At 43.3% G+C, this 15,040-nt stretch overlaps 1 long non-coding RNA gene across 1 annotated transcript in view; it reads right to left on the bottom strand.

Annotated features, from left to right (window-relative positions):
* LOC144785132 (uncharacterized) overlaps window positions 1-14,773 on the bottom strand; it is a 265,850-nt gene extending 251,077 nt beyond the window's left edge. Inside the window, exons 1-2 of the long non-coding RNA XR_013601774.1 lie at window positions 14,654-14,773; window positions 4,376-4,667 (exon numbers count right to left, since the gene is read on the bottom strand). This is a non-coding gene — a long non-coding RNA (uncharacterized LOC144785132). The remainder of the gene's footprint in view (window positions 1-4,375; window positions 4,668-14,653) is intronic.
* Between the last annotated feature and the right edge of the window lie 267 nt (window positions 14,774-15,040).

Raw genomic sequence — 15,040 nt, 5'->3', positions numbered from 1 at the left:
GGTAATTCTTTTTTACCACTTCTTAAATACCGAATTTTACCGATTCGGTATTTAAAAAGTGGTAAAATAGAAGGGGGGGGGGATTTAGGTATTTCTGACTCGGTAAATACCGAATCGTTAAGATTCGGTATTTACCGATTCTGTAAATACCGATTCGGTAATGCCCATTGATTCCTATGGGCATTGAAGCCCATAGGAATCAATTCGGTAAAATGGAGCTTGTAGCTTGTGCTAGAGGGTGTCAAAGTGACACCCCCTGCACCCTTGCTGGAATCGGTATTTCCCGATTCGGTAATTACCGAATCGGTAATGCCCATTGATTCCTATGGGCATTGAAGCCCATAGGCATCAATAGGCATTACCGATTCGGTAATTACCGAATCGGGAAATACCGATTCCAGCAAGGGTGCAGGGGGTGTCACTTTGACACCCTCTAGCACTCCGAATACAGGCATGTGTGCCATGTGGCACACAGACATGCCCTAAGGGCATGTCTGTCTGTCACATGGCATAGGTGTGCATGCACACATGTGCATGCACACCTGGATTCGGTATTTTACCACCCAATTGGATTGGGTGGTAAAATACCAAATCTGTAAGGCCTGTGGGACTCAGAAGAGTCCCACCTACATCTTGAAGTTACCGAATCAGTAAAAATACTGATTCGGTATTTTACCGATTCGGTAAATTTACCGAATCGGTAAAATAGGGCCCCTACATGCCAATTCTTATATCCCGGTCGGTAACGGCCGACCGGTGTTTTGGCTCCTACATCTGGCCCTTAAAGTGTTTCATGATTGCTGGCAATGGAGGATTATTACAAGCTCTACAAGTTCCAGAATCACAGACTAGACACAATATACAATAAACAAATATTGTGACACATTCCAGGCCAGTTATAGTCGTACACTAGCTGATCTAGTTCGGGAGAGACTCTATGCACTTTAGGTCTCCAGACACTCACCCCAGTCACAGATCTGGGTTGAATCCATCATTGTTCTTCTGCTCACTAAGCCATTTCAGTTTGAACCCAGCAATATGCAAGATCAGTCTTGGCCCTGCTCCTCCTGGGAACAGTCCAGCCTGAACTGCCAGGACAGGTTCTCCCTGGACCGGAAACAAGCATCCTGGGACCATCCTGGGACCAGTTTTGGGGTACCACCCCTCATCAGCCAAACTTTTCAGACATTAACCCCAGAAAAGTTTCAGCACTCCGTCAACTTATTGTGTTTGCTATGTTCGCCCCAAGTGGCCAGGGTATGCCCACACGTGGCTCCCTTGCTCACTTTGCCACTGGATTTATGCTTGCCTATATCATGAGGGATGATACCTCGAAACGGGTCCCAGGATGCTTGTTTCCAGGCCCGGGAGAACGTGGCCTGGCAGTTCGGGCTGGACTGTTCCCATGAGGAGCAGGGTCAACATTGATTTGCATATGGCTGGGTCCAAACTGGAGGGGCTTAGTGAGCAGAAGAATGTTGGTGGATTCAACCCAGACATGTGACTGGGGTAAAACAAGTTTCAGAACTCCAACCTTCATCTTATTGTGTTCGCTATGTTTGCCCTAAGTGGCCAGGGTCTGCCCAGATGTGAGTCTTTTCCTCACTTTGTCACTGGATTCAAAGTAGCTTGGATGATTAGGGGTGATACCCCGAAACCAGTCCCAGGATACTTGTTTCCGGTCCAGAGAGGACATGGCTTAGCAGTTCAGGCTGCACTGTTCCCATGAGGAGTAGGGTCAAGACTGATTTGCATATGGCTGGGTCCAAACTGGGGTGGCTTAGTAAGCAGATGAATTATGATGGATTCAACCCTGATCTGTGACTGGGGGTGAGTGTCTGAAAAATGTGAGCATTCCGTCCATCATTTTATTGTGTTTGCTATGTCTGCCCTAAGTGGCCAGGGTATGCCCAGACATGGGTCCCTTGCTCACGTTGCCACTGGATTCAAGCTAGCTTGACTGATGAGGGGTGATGCCCGGAAACCCATGCCAGGATGCTTGTTTCCGCTCCAGAGAGGACCTGGCCTGGCAGTTCGGGCAGGACTGTTCTCATGAGGAGCAGGGTCAAGACTGATTTGCATATGGCTGGGTTCAAACTGGGATGGCTTAGTGTGCAGAAGAATGATAATAGATTCAAACCAGATCTGTGACTGGGGTTTCATCTCTCAGTCCATCATCTTATAGTGTTTGCTCTATGTTTGAAAAACAACATAAATATTTGTGAGCTAATGTGATTTTCTGATAAGAGAACTGTGATTACTTATTTGGGCGTAATTGCATAGGAAGGCATTGATGTGAGGACAACCAGTTTGGTGCCACCCGTTATTACAATTTAAATACATATGGTGTAGAGGGATTTCCCCTTTATTGAGATCAATATAAATACTTGTATGCCATGCTGATCTTCAAGAGAGAAAGGATGTTTACATATTTGTCTATAAAGCTATAAGAATGGATTGGCTGAAGGTAGCACAGTGGGCTCATGTTTTGGTGAAAACGTTGCCTGGCTCAGGACAAAAACTATGATTGTCTATTCAAATGTGCCTACATAGGACTGCATTGTGGTGTGGGGGCAACAAGTTTGCTGCCACCTGTTGTAACGAATGTTGATTGGGTCACACAATTTACATAAAGAGAGTATAGAGGGATGCTCCCTTTATTAGGAACAATTTGTCTATATATCTCCATAGGAATACATTGCTTGGCTTAGGCTAAATCCTCATGGACCCTTTAGAGGGGTGTAGTGTGTTTTAAAATCAACATAAATATCTATGAGTAAATGTTATTGTCCTATACGAGAACTATGATTACTTATTTGGACGTAATTGCTTGGGAAACAATTGAGGGTGACCACTTTGGTGCCACCTGTTGTGATAGACTTTGCTCGGCTCAGACAATTTAGATACATGTAGAGTAGAGAGATGCTTCCATTTATTAGGATCAATAGCAAATTTGTCAGCTAAGATGATCTTCATTGGAGGAAGGATGGCTACTTATTCGTCTATAACTTCACAGGAAGGTGGCACGGTGGGGCCAGGTGGAAACATTTGTTTGCTAGGCTCAGGATAAAATCTCATCAAGCTTTTATTAGGATGTAGAGAGTTTGAAAAATGACATAAATTATTTTAATCCAGTGTAATTTGCCCATAAGAGAACTGTGATTACTTATTTGTGCATGGGAATGCCTTGAGGTAAGGGCAACTAGTTTGGTGAGCTCAGATAATTTACATACAGGTAGAGTAAAGGAAAGCTCCCTTTAAGATCAAGATGAACATTTGTGGGCCAAGTTGATTTTCATGGGAGAAAGGATGGTTATTCATCTAAAATTCCATTAGAATGGATTGGCTGGTGGGTGGCACAGTGGGCTCATGTTTTGGTAGAATGGTTTCTTGGCTCAGGCACAATCCTCATGGACCTTGTAAGCAGATGTAGTGTGCTTGAAAACCATTATAAATATTGTGAGCTATTATGATTGTCTGATCAAGTATTCAAACGTAACTGCTTAAAAGTGCATTGTGGTGACCTCCCTGTTGCCAACTGTTGTGACAAAATATGACCAGCTCAGACTGTTTACATACAGGTCATGTAAAGGTGTGCTCCATTTCTTCGGTTGATTATGAATTTTGAGGGTGGCAAAGTTGTCCCATGTTTTGGTGGAAAGGTTGCTTGGCTCAGATTAAATCCTTATAGACGTAATAGCGGTGTGTGGGTGTGATTGAAAAAGAACATATTCATAGGGTGACAATGCAAGTCTAATAAAATTGAGTTAGCTGAATTATTTAAGTTTCAGGAAATGCAATGCATTTGATATAAAATTCAGATTGTAAATAAAATGCTGGCTGAATAAGATTTTAACTTCCACCTGCGCCTAAAATGTTGGACGAATAAGACGCTAACTACAGCCTTATTACAGTTAAACAGTTCTATTTTGTTGCTTTATGTTTTGACACTGTGTCTGGTCCTCTGTAAATGGTGATATAAAATTGTTTTACTCGTGCTGAAAATGTTGGTTAACTTGATCTGTCTAAGGCTGATCTTATTTATTTATTTATTTATTAATTTACAATTGCCGTTCTGTTTAGCAATTGAAATGACTTCCTTGTCTGTCTTCTGGTGCGCTATATAAAAAGGCAAATAAATATATAAAGTGTCATAAACAGATTTTATACTATTTGAAAATGGACATATTTATAAACCTATAAATTGTATAAATTTTTTTGTTGTACCTTCGTAATGGAAAGTCCAAGCTGCAGAAAACACTTTGTTCAATCAAAATACATTTTGTCTTGCATTTAAGAAAGGTTAAAGTTTTGATTGGAGGCGGGACATCTTAACCATCTCACCCGCACACAACACGCAGGAGTAATTACTTACAATGCACACGTTATGGGTGGGTTGATAGCAGCAGTGTAACCTGGCATCCACCGGTTGTAATCCCTCGTTATTTGTAGGACGCCGCCAAGAATTAGATCTCCCGCCCTGTAGTAGTTCATTTGGGGGAACATTACTAGATTTTGATCATGGAAACACCGCTCTTTTGATGCAGAAGAAGGCAAAACCAGGAAACTTGCTATTATTAGGAGCAGCGTCATGAGCAAGGACATCGATTTGGCTGTTCGGTTCTAGTTTGGGGCCTTCTTTTTAAGTGGGTTCCTACAGTGCTGAACTGTAAAAAAAAAAAGTGAGAGTTAAATATAAATAGGAATTGCCATGCCTACTAACTAGCACATCATTGATTATTCATGGAATTACATATTGATTTGCAATAAAGGCCCGTGGATTCTGCAAATGGTTCCACTTGGGGTGGATTCTGCAAATGGTTCCACTTGAGGTTTATTTTATATTTATTCATAGTTTACAGTTGGTTACAAAAAAACAAAAAAGAACACCCATACAAAAACGTTTAAAACAGATATCGGACACCATGGATCTCCCTTTATCCTTTTCTCTTCTCTTCTTTTTTCTTTTTTCTTGGCATTTGTGTGGAAACAACAGAGCTTTGTAAATCAATTGGGGCATATTTTGATCCCACAATGATTTTGCATCTTACAATTTGTGTGGTTGGGGGGCAGGATCCACACTCAAGATTCCTTATCATGCTCAAGCAGTCCATGCAGCCACAGACACATCAGGTCACTTCATCATCCCCTTTCCTTACACACAGGACAACACAGGCAAGCCACATCAGTATACTATCCTGTTTCCTTACACAGAAAACAAACGTCAACCCAATGCAACAATGACCCAGAAATTAGACACACATCCCCACCTTCTCCATCTCCCAAAAGCAATGCACAAATGGCCACAAGAATAGAATCCATCACAAATTCATGCACTCACACATAAACACACAAAAGTGCAGCCCAGCACCCCACCAATTCCAACACTCAGCCGCACTAGGTGACACACCAATAAGAACACATTCCAGATGGAGAAAAGCACCTAAATCTGCACCACACCCTCTGGAACATGGACAACCAGAAGGAATATCTCACAATCACAGTGATGAACGCATCTAGTATGCATCAAGTGACATTTCTGAAAATAAAAAACATTCCAAAAGGGTGCCACCACCCCAACACAGGTCCACAGCAGTACACCAACTCACTGCCAGGACAGTAGGAACCCATATACTACACCCTACACTTATGCCCACCGATGCCAAGTCGTAGCCTCCCATCCATGCGCAACGACAAATGTCTCTAGGGCATGCGCAAACAAGACAACAAGACAATCGCCAATGCATTCTTACTCCTGTACTGCAAACCTGTTAAATCCTCGCTTTGGTCTAAAATGATGACTGGTACCAGGGCACAGATCAGTGAAACAGGAATACCATATAAAACAATGTGCTGACAGATGGAAATGTCATATGTGCATGCCTGTTCTTTCATGCTTTAGCACATTAAAGCCATATCTATTGTTTTTGCAAATGTATTCCCCTGAAACAATAAGCACTGCTGGACCCTAGAGAGTGTTCACCAGACCTGTGAGCATCAGATGACTGCAAGATGGTCGGTACCAAGTGAGTCCTGTGTATGTCTGACACACACAAAAGAAAGCATTAAAGGCCTACAGGGAGGGTGTCTTTTCTTACTGAAAGTAGCATCAGAAACAAAATGAACAAGTGCTTCTAGGTAACACGGAGAGATGTTTGGGGGAATCTCCCAAGAAAGTGTTACCATAGACAGAGAAATAGATTTATGAAGAAGCACTGGGACAAAGAAAATCATCGGGAGTTTCTATCTAGCTGTCACAAAATGAGGGGTGCTCACTATCGTCTCAAAAGGAACAGATATCTAAAGAGACTCATAAACCAGATTACTCTTCGCAATATAAAAGCATGCATGAGCTAGTATTTTTATAGCATGGACCTAGTCCGAGAGCAACAACAGAGTGTTGCATATTACGGGAGGTGATGGAAAATCATGCAAGTTTGTCAGGGCCGGACTGAGAACGAAAACCGGCCCTGGCAAAGTGCTCGGCCGGCCCCCTGGGGGTGCGACTGAGCTCTTTGCCCGGGCCGGTTTTCGGCCGTTTTTGTTACAGGGTCGATTTTGCAGCTAAAAACGGCCCCCACCCTTGCGGCGCACCGGGGGATTGCCCGGTGCCCGCAACGGCCACCGGGCCGGAAGTTTGTATTCAACTGGGGGCTTACATTTTTTTCTTACACACATTTACACTAGTATCTCACACATTTACATTTTAGGCATATTCAGATTAAGTGATTTCCCAGAACTGCACAATTTTCAGTCAATGCTAAGCTTGATTCAAACCAAAGTCCACCTCTCTTGCCCTGGCACCAAACTATTGCATTCAGAGAAGCAAGACAAGGGGACGCGCCTTCTCCTTGATCACAGACAAAAACCGTAACAACCTTCATCAGCACTTCAGAACTCCTTAACTTCTGCAAGAAGCTAAAGACCTGGCTGTTCAAGGAGAAGCACGGCTGGACCCACACTCCTGCCCCAGCGCCTGGATACCCTCACGGGTGATAAGTTGCGTCAAACAATTTCACCTAACATAACATAACATAGCACCTTAAATGGTTGCCTCTTGTTTAAGGTTGAGGTTTATCTATTTGCATATACACAATGGTTTAAAGTTAAGTACATACAGAGAATACATAACAGGTAACTGTGTAATCTGGTCCAATATTATCATTGAGGGGTTCTGGTGATATCTTTGGCCCTTTAGTTCGTAAATGACCCTAGAACCCCGAGATGGCAATGACAATGCACCCGCTATGTGTTTTTTAAATTACTAGCAATTTTATTAACAGTCAGCTAACAATGGGCATTGATTGAAATTAAAATGTTGAGGTTTTGTTTACCTGTCACAAATAAATGCATAATTATGGATTTACTGAATTGCCACATAATTTCCCAAATTTTTATATTTCACCAAAATTGATATTTCTAGCTCAAACGCGATTAAAATATTACCTCCAGACATAGTGCCAAATAATTAGCATTTTTTGCTGTATGATTTTAATCACCTTGGTCCTCCACGCTGCATAATCCTAGACAATGTAAAACCTCTGCATAGTGGTCTCAGGACTATCATTATGATGACAAAATCTGTATTTCGCAGGCAACCATGAAATATTTTCCATATTTCACGGTTCCTTGTGATACATGGGTTTCATACCACGACTTTTTGTGCAGTAAAAGCACCAAGACATGTAATTTACGCCTTTTTACTTGAAGATGTAATGACTTCTCAATAATCTCCATTGTAGCTATCATTGTCGAGCAGGGATCATGGTGGCAATGAGTGTCTTTTTAATGTGGTATTTCTTGTCATCTAAGATAGCGTTCAAACTGAATCTTTTTTTGGCTTTCAGCCCTGCAATACTTCCTTAAAATGTCTATGCACTGCTGCGAAAGGGATGAAGAAGTATCCTAAATTACAACTATAAAGCCAGTTCCTCTTTTGTTAGCTCTAGGTTAATTTTCTTATAAAAATACAAACTACGTCTAATTCAAACTTGCACCAAGTCACTGTTTCTTCCTCTCCCAATCAAAGGAGGTTGATTTAACAGATCTAAATGTGCTCACGTTGCAACAGAAATTCATCATGGCAAGCAGTGCTTGCAGCCATATTAGTAGAGGAAATGAAGCCGTGTAAAAAATCTATTTATTCTTGTTAGGGTGAGCATTGACAACACAAACACTTCTGCAGGATTACACTGAGATAGCCAGGAAACCTGTGAGTAGACCCAAGCATGTGGGAAAGTGTTTGCATGCCCATAATCCATCAGCTCTCAGTGGGCTCCTGGGGCTCCAGCCGGTGCACAACCCATGCACCCTCAGTCACTGCGGAGCTCATGTTCCTGCATCTGAAGAGATGCCTTGTGCACTTTTGCAGAAAGGTTTGAGGGTATAGCTTCAAGTATAGAGTAGTGCACAGAACCTTTGTCCACTGGGGCACCATGAGTGGAGCCCTTCCCTTCGTTTGTGGTGCTACCAAGCCATACATTAATGAGTATTGCACATGCACTAACAGAGGCTCCTGCAGGAAATCCCTCCTATTGCACTCTTGAAGCTAAGCTGCTCTCACAAAGCTTTATGTTCTTCTCCTCCATCCACTCACTTTGGGGTTTGTCTGCTTCAACCAAGCCGTGGTGGTGAATATTTAAAACTGCAAACTCCTTCAGTATATCAACGATTTATGTTTGATGTTCCACCTGAAACAATTTTAAAATGGAGTAGACCGCCCTTTACAATCATGAAACATAGCTGTCAAGTGGATCTGTCACATATGCAACATCTTCACTTCAACCTAGTGCTTAATTTGCTACAAAAATAAAAAGTGTGCTGTTGACAAAAATGTTTCTTTGGAGATTGGTATCGTCACAATCCACTACCAGTACCAGCTCTGTGCAGTGACACAATGAAAGCCAGGCTTCTAAAGAAGAAGTTTGCTTTAGTCACCACCTCCTGCTCCCACATCCTCAAAATGATCAACAAAATCTTCAAATGGCTTCCAGTCAACACACACAGAATGGTCGCCCAGGCTCTCATCAACAGCAAGATGGACTCCGGCAACGCACTCTATGTTGAAATTACTGCCTAACTGACTAGAAGACTTCCGACCAATGTTCCCTCTAATGTGCTTCCTCTCTGTGCGGCAGTGTAAGACCTCTGTGCCCTACAGCCAAGTCTATGTGCACCAAGGAACTGATCATGCATGCAAGTGCAGCTCGCAGGTAAATAAATCTGTGGCAATCACCACTCCAAATGTTTGTTTACATGTTTTAACAACAGTGAAAACAGCTGAATTTTACACATACATCTCCATCTAATAGGGGTTTGTGACAGTTTTGCAATGTAGCTGCACACCGTCATGACATAAATTGTTTACTCAAGTGGCACTTAAACTCTAGGTTTAGTAAAAAAAACAGGACTCACAGGTTAGTATGATTATTAGATTGTACTGAAGGTAAACTGTTATGGTGACAGTGACCCAAAAGGGTTGGAGCTGGGTAATGCAGCATTTGTGGCCCCAGAATAGGGGGTTTTGGGTGGTGGTATTAGCTTCAACACCTTGCAATGAGAAAACATCCCCCAAAGTGAGCCTAATGGTAAACAAGTCATAAGAGACAATTGAATTGTCTTACCTGGAAGAGCATGATTCTCTTCTCCGTGAAGTTCTAGCTCATCAGGGTGATCATGGCCAGGTTGGATTACAGGCTCTTGGCAAAACGTTGTTTGTTTTTCTTCCACTTTAGTTTCTCCTTTTGGCCTTCCTTCCTCTTAGTCTAGTTGTCTTACACCACCAAGCCACCTTTCCCCATGCTGTCCTCCTTCATGGAATCCAGGACCTTCATGGGTGTTAGGTCTGTGGTTCTTGAACTCCACACTATCCAGTTTCTTAAAAAATCTATTCAATAATACCATCAATGCCCCCTCACTCCTAGACAGACCCACTAAACCACTCTTCATTGACGTTGCTGTCTGCTGAGCAACCATAAAGCTGGGGCCGGAGGTGAAAGCATTTGTCTCATCACACTGAGTCCCAACTAGGGCGCCTCCTATTTTTTAGTTGTTGAACAATTTTGAGAACTGCTTGACTTGGGTGTCAAAGTCAGGTTTAAAAGGGTACTTGGATTTGACTGTGACATTACTGAAAGCTTCTGCTATTAATCCTTGAACCTAAAAATGGGGTGTCTGCATAAGGCGTCTCTATTTGCGACTTGATTGTGGGGTGAAATCCTACGAGAAAACGAGTAGGGTAAAAAAGGCTATGCAGTGTGTTGCTAGTCATGAGAAGTGTGTCATTTTATACCCGACATTACAGTGAATGAATTTGTTGCGTTGCAGTACTCACTATCTCATAGGGGTCGGTTGTTAAATATGAATACAAAGAAAGTGATATGCTAGCTCCCAATTACAAATATTACAATGCTAATTATGGCACTTTTAATTCAGTCTTCCATATAACATAGATGTGAATTTGTGTTGCACTGGTTACATACACACACATGTATTTCCTCCTGTACGCAGGCCAAATCAAAGTAGACAATTTAAGAAAATCGCATTAATACAGACGGGCCTAGTCATCGTATATCAGTTTCGACTCCTCTGGTCAGCAATTGGTATGCTGGGATTTTTTTTTTAAATGCTGGGATTTTTGCATCCATGCACGGTCAGGTTGTAAGGAGGGGTTTATAATGGGCCATGATGGAGATCTCTGGAATTGAGGCTGATGGAAGTGTGAGATTTGCAGAATATCCTTCAGTGGCTCAGACTGGTGTTCAGAATACTGAGCATCTGATTGTTGGTCCCTGTGCAGAGTGCATAGAGCATTGGTGCCATTGTACCTGTGATAGTATGTAAAAGTGTGAGAAGGAGGAACAAATCGCCTTAAACAGTGACAGGGAAAAAGTGAACAAAAATGCAGTTCTTATCGGAGATTTTGACACTGAAGACCACTGTGCCTTCAACAAACCACAGTTGCAGTTACTTTTCTTTTTGCCAGGCCAGTTTTCGCGATTACCCACTTTTTTCATCCCACTTAAAGGAGTGGTGACAAGTTTGATTTCTCTTTTCATTGGCAGCACTTTTGAGACATTAAAAAATAGACTGAGGAGTAGTCCATTTGTGCCATGTAAGGGATAGGGGCGCAAATTACCAACTGTCTGCAGCTTACTGCAGGGCGACGAGTGGGTAGAGGTGGGCGAACCAACAAATTAACAGGAATAGCTGAGCCACAGATGTGCGGTGACTCTAAGAGCCCATGTACGAGACAAGCCTTCAAAATATTTGACATGTAAATCGTGCAACAAACATCACGTTAGATTATGATAAGATTTTAAAAAGCACCTTTTCTACATGCTGGAGCTTTTCACGTTAGCAGATCAGTTTATTTGAAAAATATTTGTTAAAAGTGGGAGTTTTTAAACATGGACTGAGAAAGATTCCTGCCCCATCTCTGATGACAGTGCTATAAGTGATCAAAGAGGCTAGCCAGTTGTCATGCATGCAGTATTGGTAACCTTGCTTTTTATTAAAGATGGATCAACCTTTATATGCTGTTAAATAAATATGTTTTTTATGGATTGCACATTCTGAACTCAAGTATTAGCTCTGGTCTCTTATGTGCTTATGTGATAACAAACAAAAAGGATGCTCAGTGAAATAATGTTTTTGCCTAGGCTCACACAAGTCGCTAAAGCAGGAACTGATAGCAGATTTTCCAGTTTCATGCTTTGCAATTCAGCTACTAGAAAGGTATTTCTTGCTGCCATCAAAGGATAATGCTTTAAGCTTAAATGGTTTGTACTTCATCCCTAAAGGATGTGATTAGATGTTGGTGACAGGCAGAATCCACAGTTTATTTTGCACAGTTTTACATAACACGGATCTTGGACAGTTTTCCCAAGAGCTTTACAACTGATACTGCATATTATTTTTTACCAGCACCACGGCCAACAATATATACATTCTGGGCCAAGCTTGAGCTTTAAAATAGGTGAACACTGAAAGCGGGAGTCACATGGACCATGTCTCTGATGCAGCTGTGTTATCCCATTGGTCTACACTTACTCTTTTGGGTAGGAGAAGAGGTGATGAACATCAACAAAAGTGGTTCAGCCCTAGCATCAAGGTCCACCAACTGCGCAGCCAGTATACATTTAAACAGTTTATTTGACATGTCAATGTGTCTTGGATTTGGAGCAGACACAGTTCTCCCTTTGGCTCAAGGTTCTGCAACCACCAACTGACACTTGTAGAGATGGTAAAGTTGATCAAGAGGCAGAATACACAAGGGCAGAGCAGTCTGGGGAACATCATGCAGCTGTGGCAGAAAGCTTTGGTGGGAGGAAAAGTACCAGGTGCTGTCTATCCACAGAGTCATTCGAAAGTGCCTCTTTAGTTAATTATATGTCCGCCCATCAAACGCAAAAGGCTAGAGGCACACTAGGGCCTTCTTGGAGGTGGACTGTGAGAGGTCAGAACTCGACAGCCCTAGGCTGCGCTTAGGAGAAAAATTAATTGCATGTGTGTCCCTGCTGTGGTGCACATGTCCATCCCTACTAAACTAAGCCGAAGAGCAAGTATGAGGTAGGTGAGCTCAGTGAGGTGCTGCACTGCATCTCTGCATGCCTATGGCCTGTTAGAGTAATGGCTTGGCATTACATCATTGTGAAGCCACCACCTTGAGGCCGATATTAGCAGACAAACTCACAGGCAGCATCAATGCTTGATCCTTAGCTGGCCTTCCGATGGGTAAAGGAAAGGGAGAAAGGAAAAAGATGTGGCCTAATGGCCTGAGCTGCTAACTTTGGGGCTGGAGGAATCAGGTTTTAATCGCAGCATCAGCTCAACATAGGCAATCCTGTGATTCAGGGCAAATCACCTAACCAACTTGTGCCTAAAAATTTTTTATTTGATCAGGTGTAATGCACTCTGGTGCTCAGGTAAAGCGCCCTGATGTCTTTGGGAGAGGTTTGCGATATATTAAACTACACAAATTATAAAATGACAGGCAGCCAGGAACATTTTACCCAGAGGATTGGGACTGCTACCCTTTCATCATTGTTAAGGGTCCTTGTACCCACTAAATAATAAGTGATGGCGCTCCATCCAACCCCACTCCTATTTTGTCAACATTATTTTGCATGTCCATTTGCTTCAGTCAGTAAATGAAATGTTTTGAACCAAAACCACAAGCACTCCTCAAGCCCCCTCTCCCCCCAAGCCCCCTCACCCCCTTGAAAGATGCTATTGCAGTGGCCTCGGGCAGTCGCATAGTGTCTCTTTAGAACAATGGTGGACGATGACGTACATTGCCTTGAACAATTAGAAACCCAACTATGGGGTTTTTAAACTCCACTGTGAATCACTGTGACACCTACATCCTAACTTTGAGGACACTGCAGCAGCAAGGGAAGCAGAACGTGTCTGTCCGAGAATAGAAATTGTTGTTCTGGTGCTGTTTTCGAGTCGTACTTTAGCCCAGGTCAGGCCTTTTTTTTGGGGGGGGGGGGGGGGGGGGGGGAGGGGGTATAAAATTATTGAGCAAACTCGACCTGAAGGTATTGAGTGGTTTGCATCAGCACCCGTTACATTGCACAAGGTTTGTTTATAGGTTTTGGGAGATTAAGTAATTTGCCCAGAATCACCGATATTGAGCAGACGCCCAGCCTCGAACCTGGTTCCCGAGTTTGAAACTTCACAAGCCAGTTAGAGGAAGAGGGGCAGAAGGGCTTTAAGTCGGATGAAAAAACTGTGTGGGGGGAGGGGGGAGTCTCTCAAGGTGCGTGGTCGTTGTAATTACGCGTGGCTTAAAAAGAAGTAAGCTAAAAGTTTGTGCTTAGCGTAGTGTGCCGCCCGACTGGTATTTTGCTGTTTCTGTCATTGCATCCAGATAGCATCCAGATATATGATACAACAAGTAACATCATACCTTCAACAAGTCAGGACTATTGGCTTTGTCAATGGTTGTTAGTTGCATAAGATAAATAAGCAGCAACTGCAGATTGTATATAATATTGAAAAAGCTTCTTCTTACAGCCCTGGTGACACCACGACAAATCGACAATGTTACTGCTCCTGTCCCAAGTTCCGAAAAGAGACGAGAAATCCAGAGAGAAAATTACTCTCTTTAAAGGATTTCCCTTACCCTATAACGCTCGAAAAAAACGGACCGCCTGTCCCAGGGCACAAAACAGGCCCCGATAGAGACCCGTTTCGATGCCTCCTTAAACAAAAACTGCCAGTGCTCAGACCCGGTGAGACCCGGCCCACTTAAAGCCCTGGGGGGCAGAAACTAAACGCGAGCTGGCCTCGCTGGGGGCTCGAGGTTCCATCCCGCCAGAGCGAGGCTTCAGGCTCGAGATTTCAGAGGCTCGCCCGCGGCCCGCCTCTATGGAAGTGTCACACATTAAGTAGTAAAATGTCACTCATTCATAGGTCACTCATAATAAATCTAAAACTTGGCATTTGGGAACCTATCCTGAACACCGTTCCTCAGAGCGAGGTGAAGGCGGTATATCGAGGAGACATCACTGCCTGCCCCTCACCTTGCTCCGCTGAATGTGCTGCTCTCGGTGTCTACCTTTTTTCCGGTTAGCAGGGTGCGCCTGCCCGTCTCCGCTCTGTCGCACAGTCTCTCCTCACCTTTACCAGCTATGGTGACACTCACCTGTACTGAAGCGTCGCCACTTGCGTACTTGCACTCGAAAAGAAACTAAACACACTCAAAACTCGCATGATTATATTCTGGGTGAACACTGGGAAGCGGAGACTCTACTGCTCTCTGGACAGACTATTTTATATAAAAGCCTGAGAATGTTCGCCGACGTCTTGTGGGAGATACCATCAGCCTGGGGGGAAGAGGGGTAGCCGAAACAAGGGCGTGCCACTATGATGTTTGCGAGGTCATGTCCGTGAAAGGTGTCTCTGCGGCAGGAACCTTGAGGAGAGATGGAAGTTACGGCCTTTAGCACGAGCGAGGAGGGTACGTGCACAGGGGCACGCATACACCACCTGCCCGCAACCGGCGCCTTGTAAATCTTATATTTGTCGCATC

The sequence above is a fragment of the Lissotriton helveticus genome, chromosome 10, assembly GCF_964261635.1.
Source record: "Lissotriton helveticus chromosome 10, aLisHel1.1, whole genome shotgun sequence".
Lineage (NCBI taxonomy): Eukaryota > Metazoa > Chordata > Amphibia > Caudata > Salamandridae > Lissotriton > Lissotriton helveticus.
The sequence above is the reverse complement of the archived record's forward strand: the minus strand, read 5'-3'. Positions and strand labels throughout refer to the sequence as shown.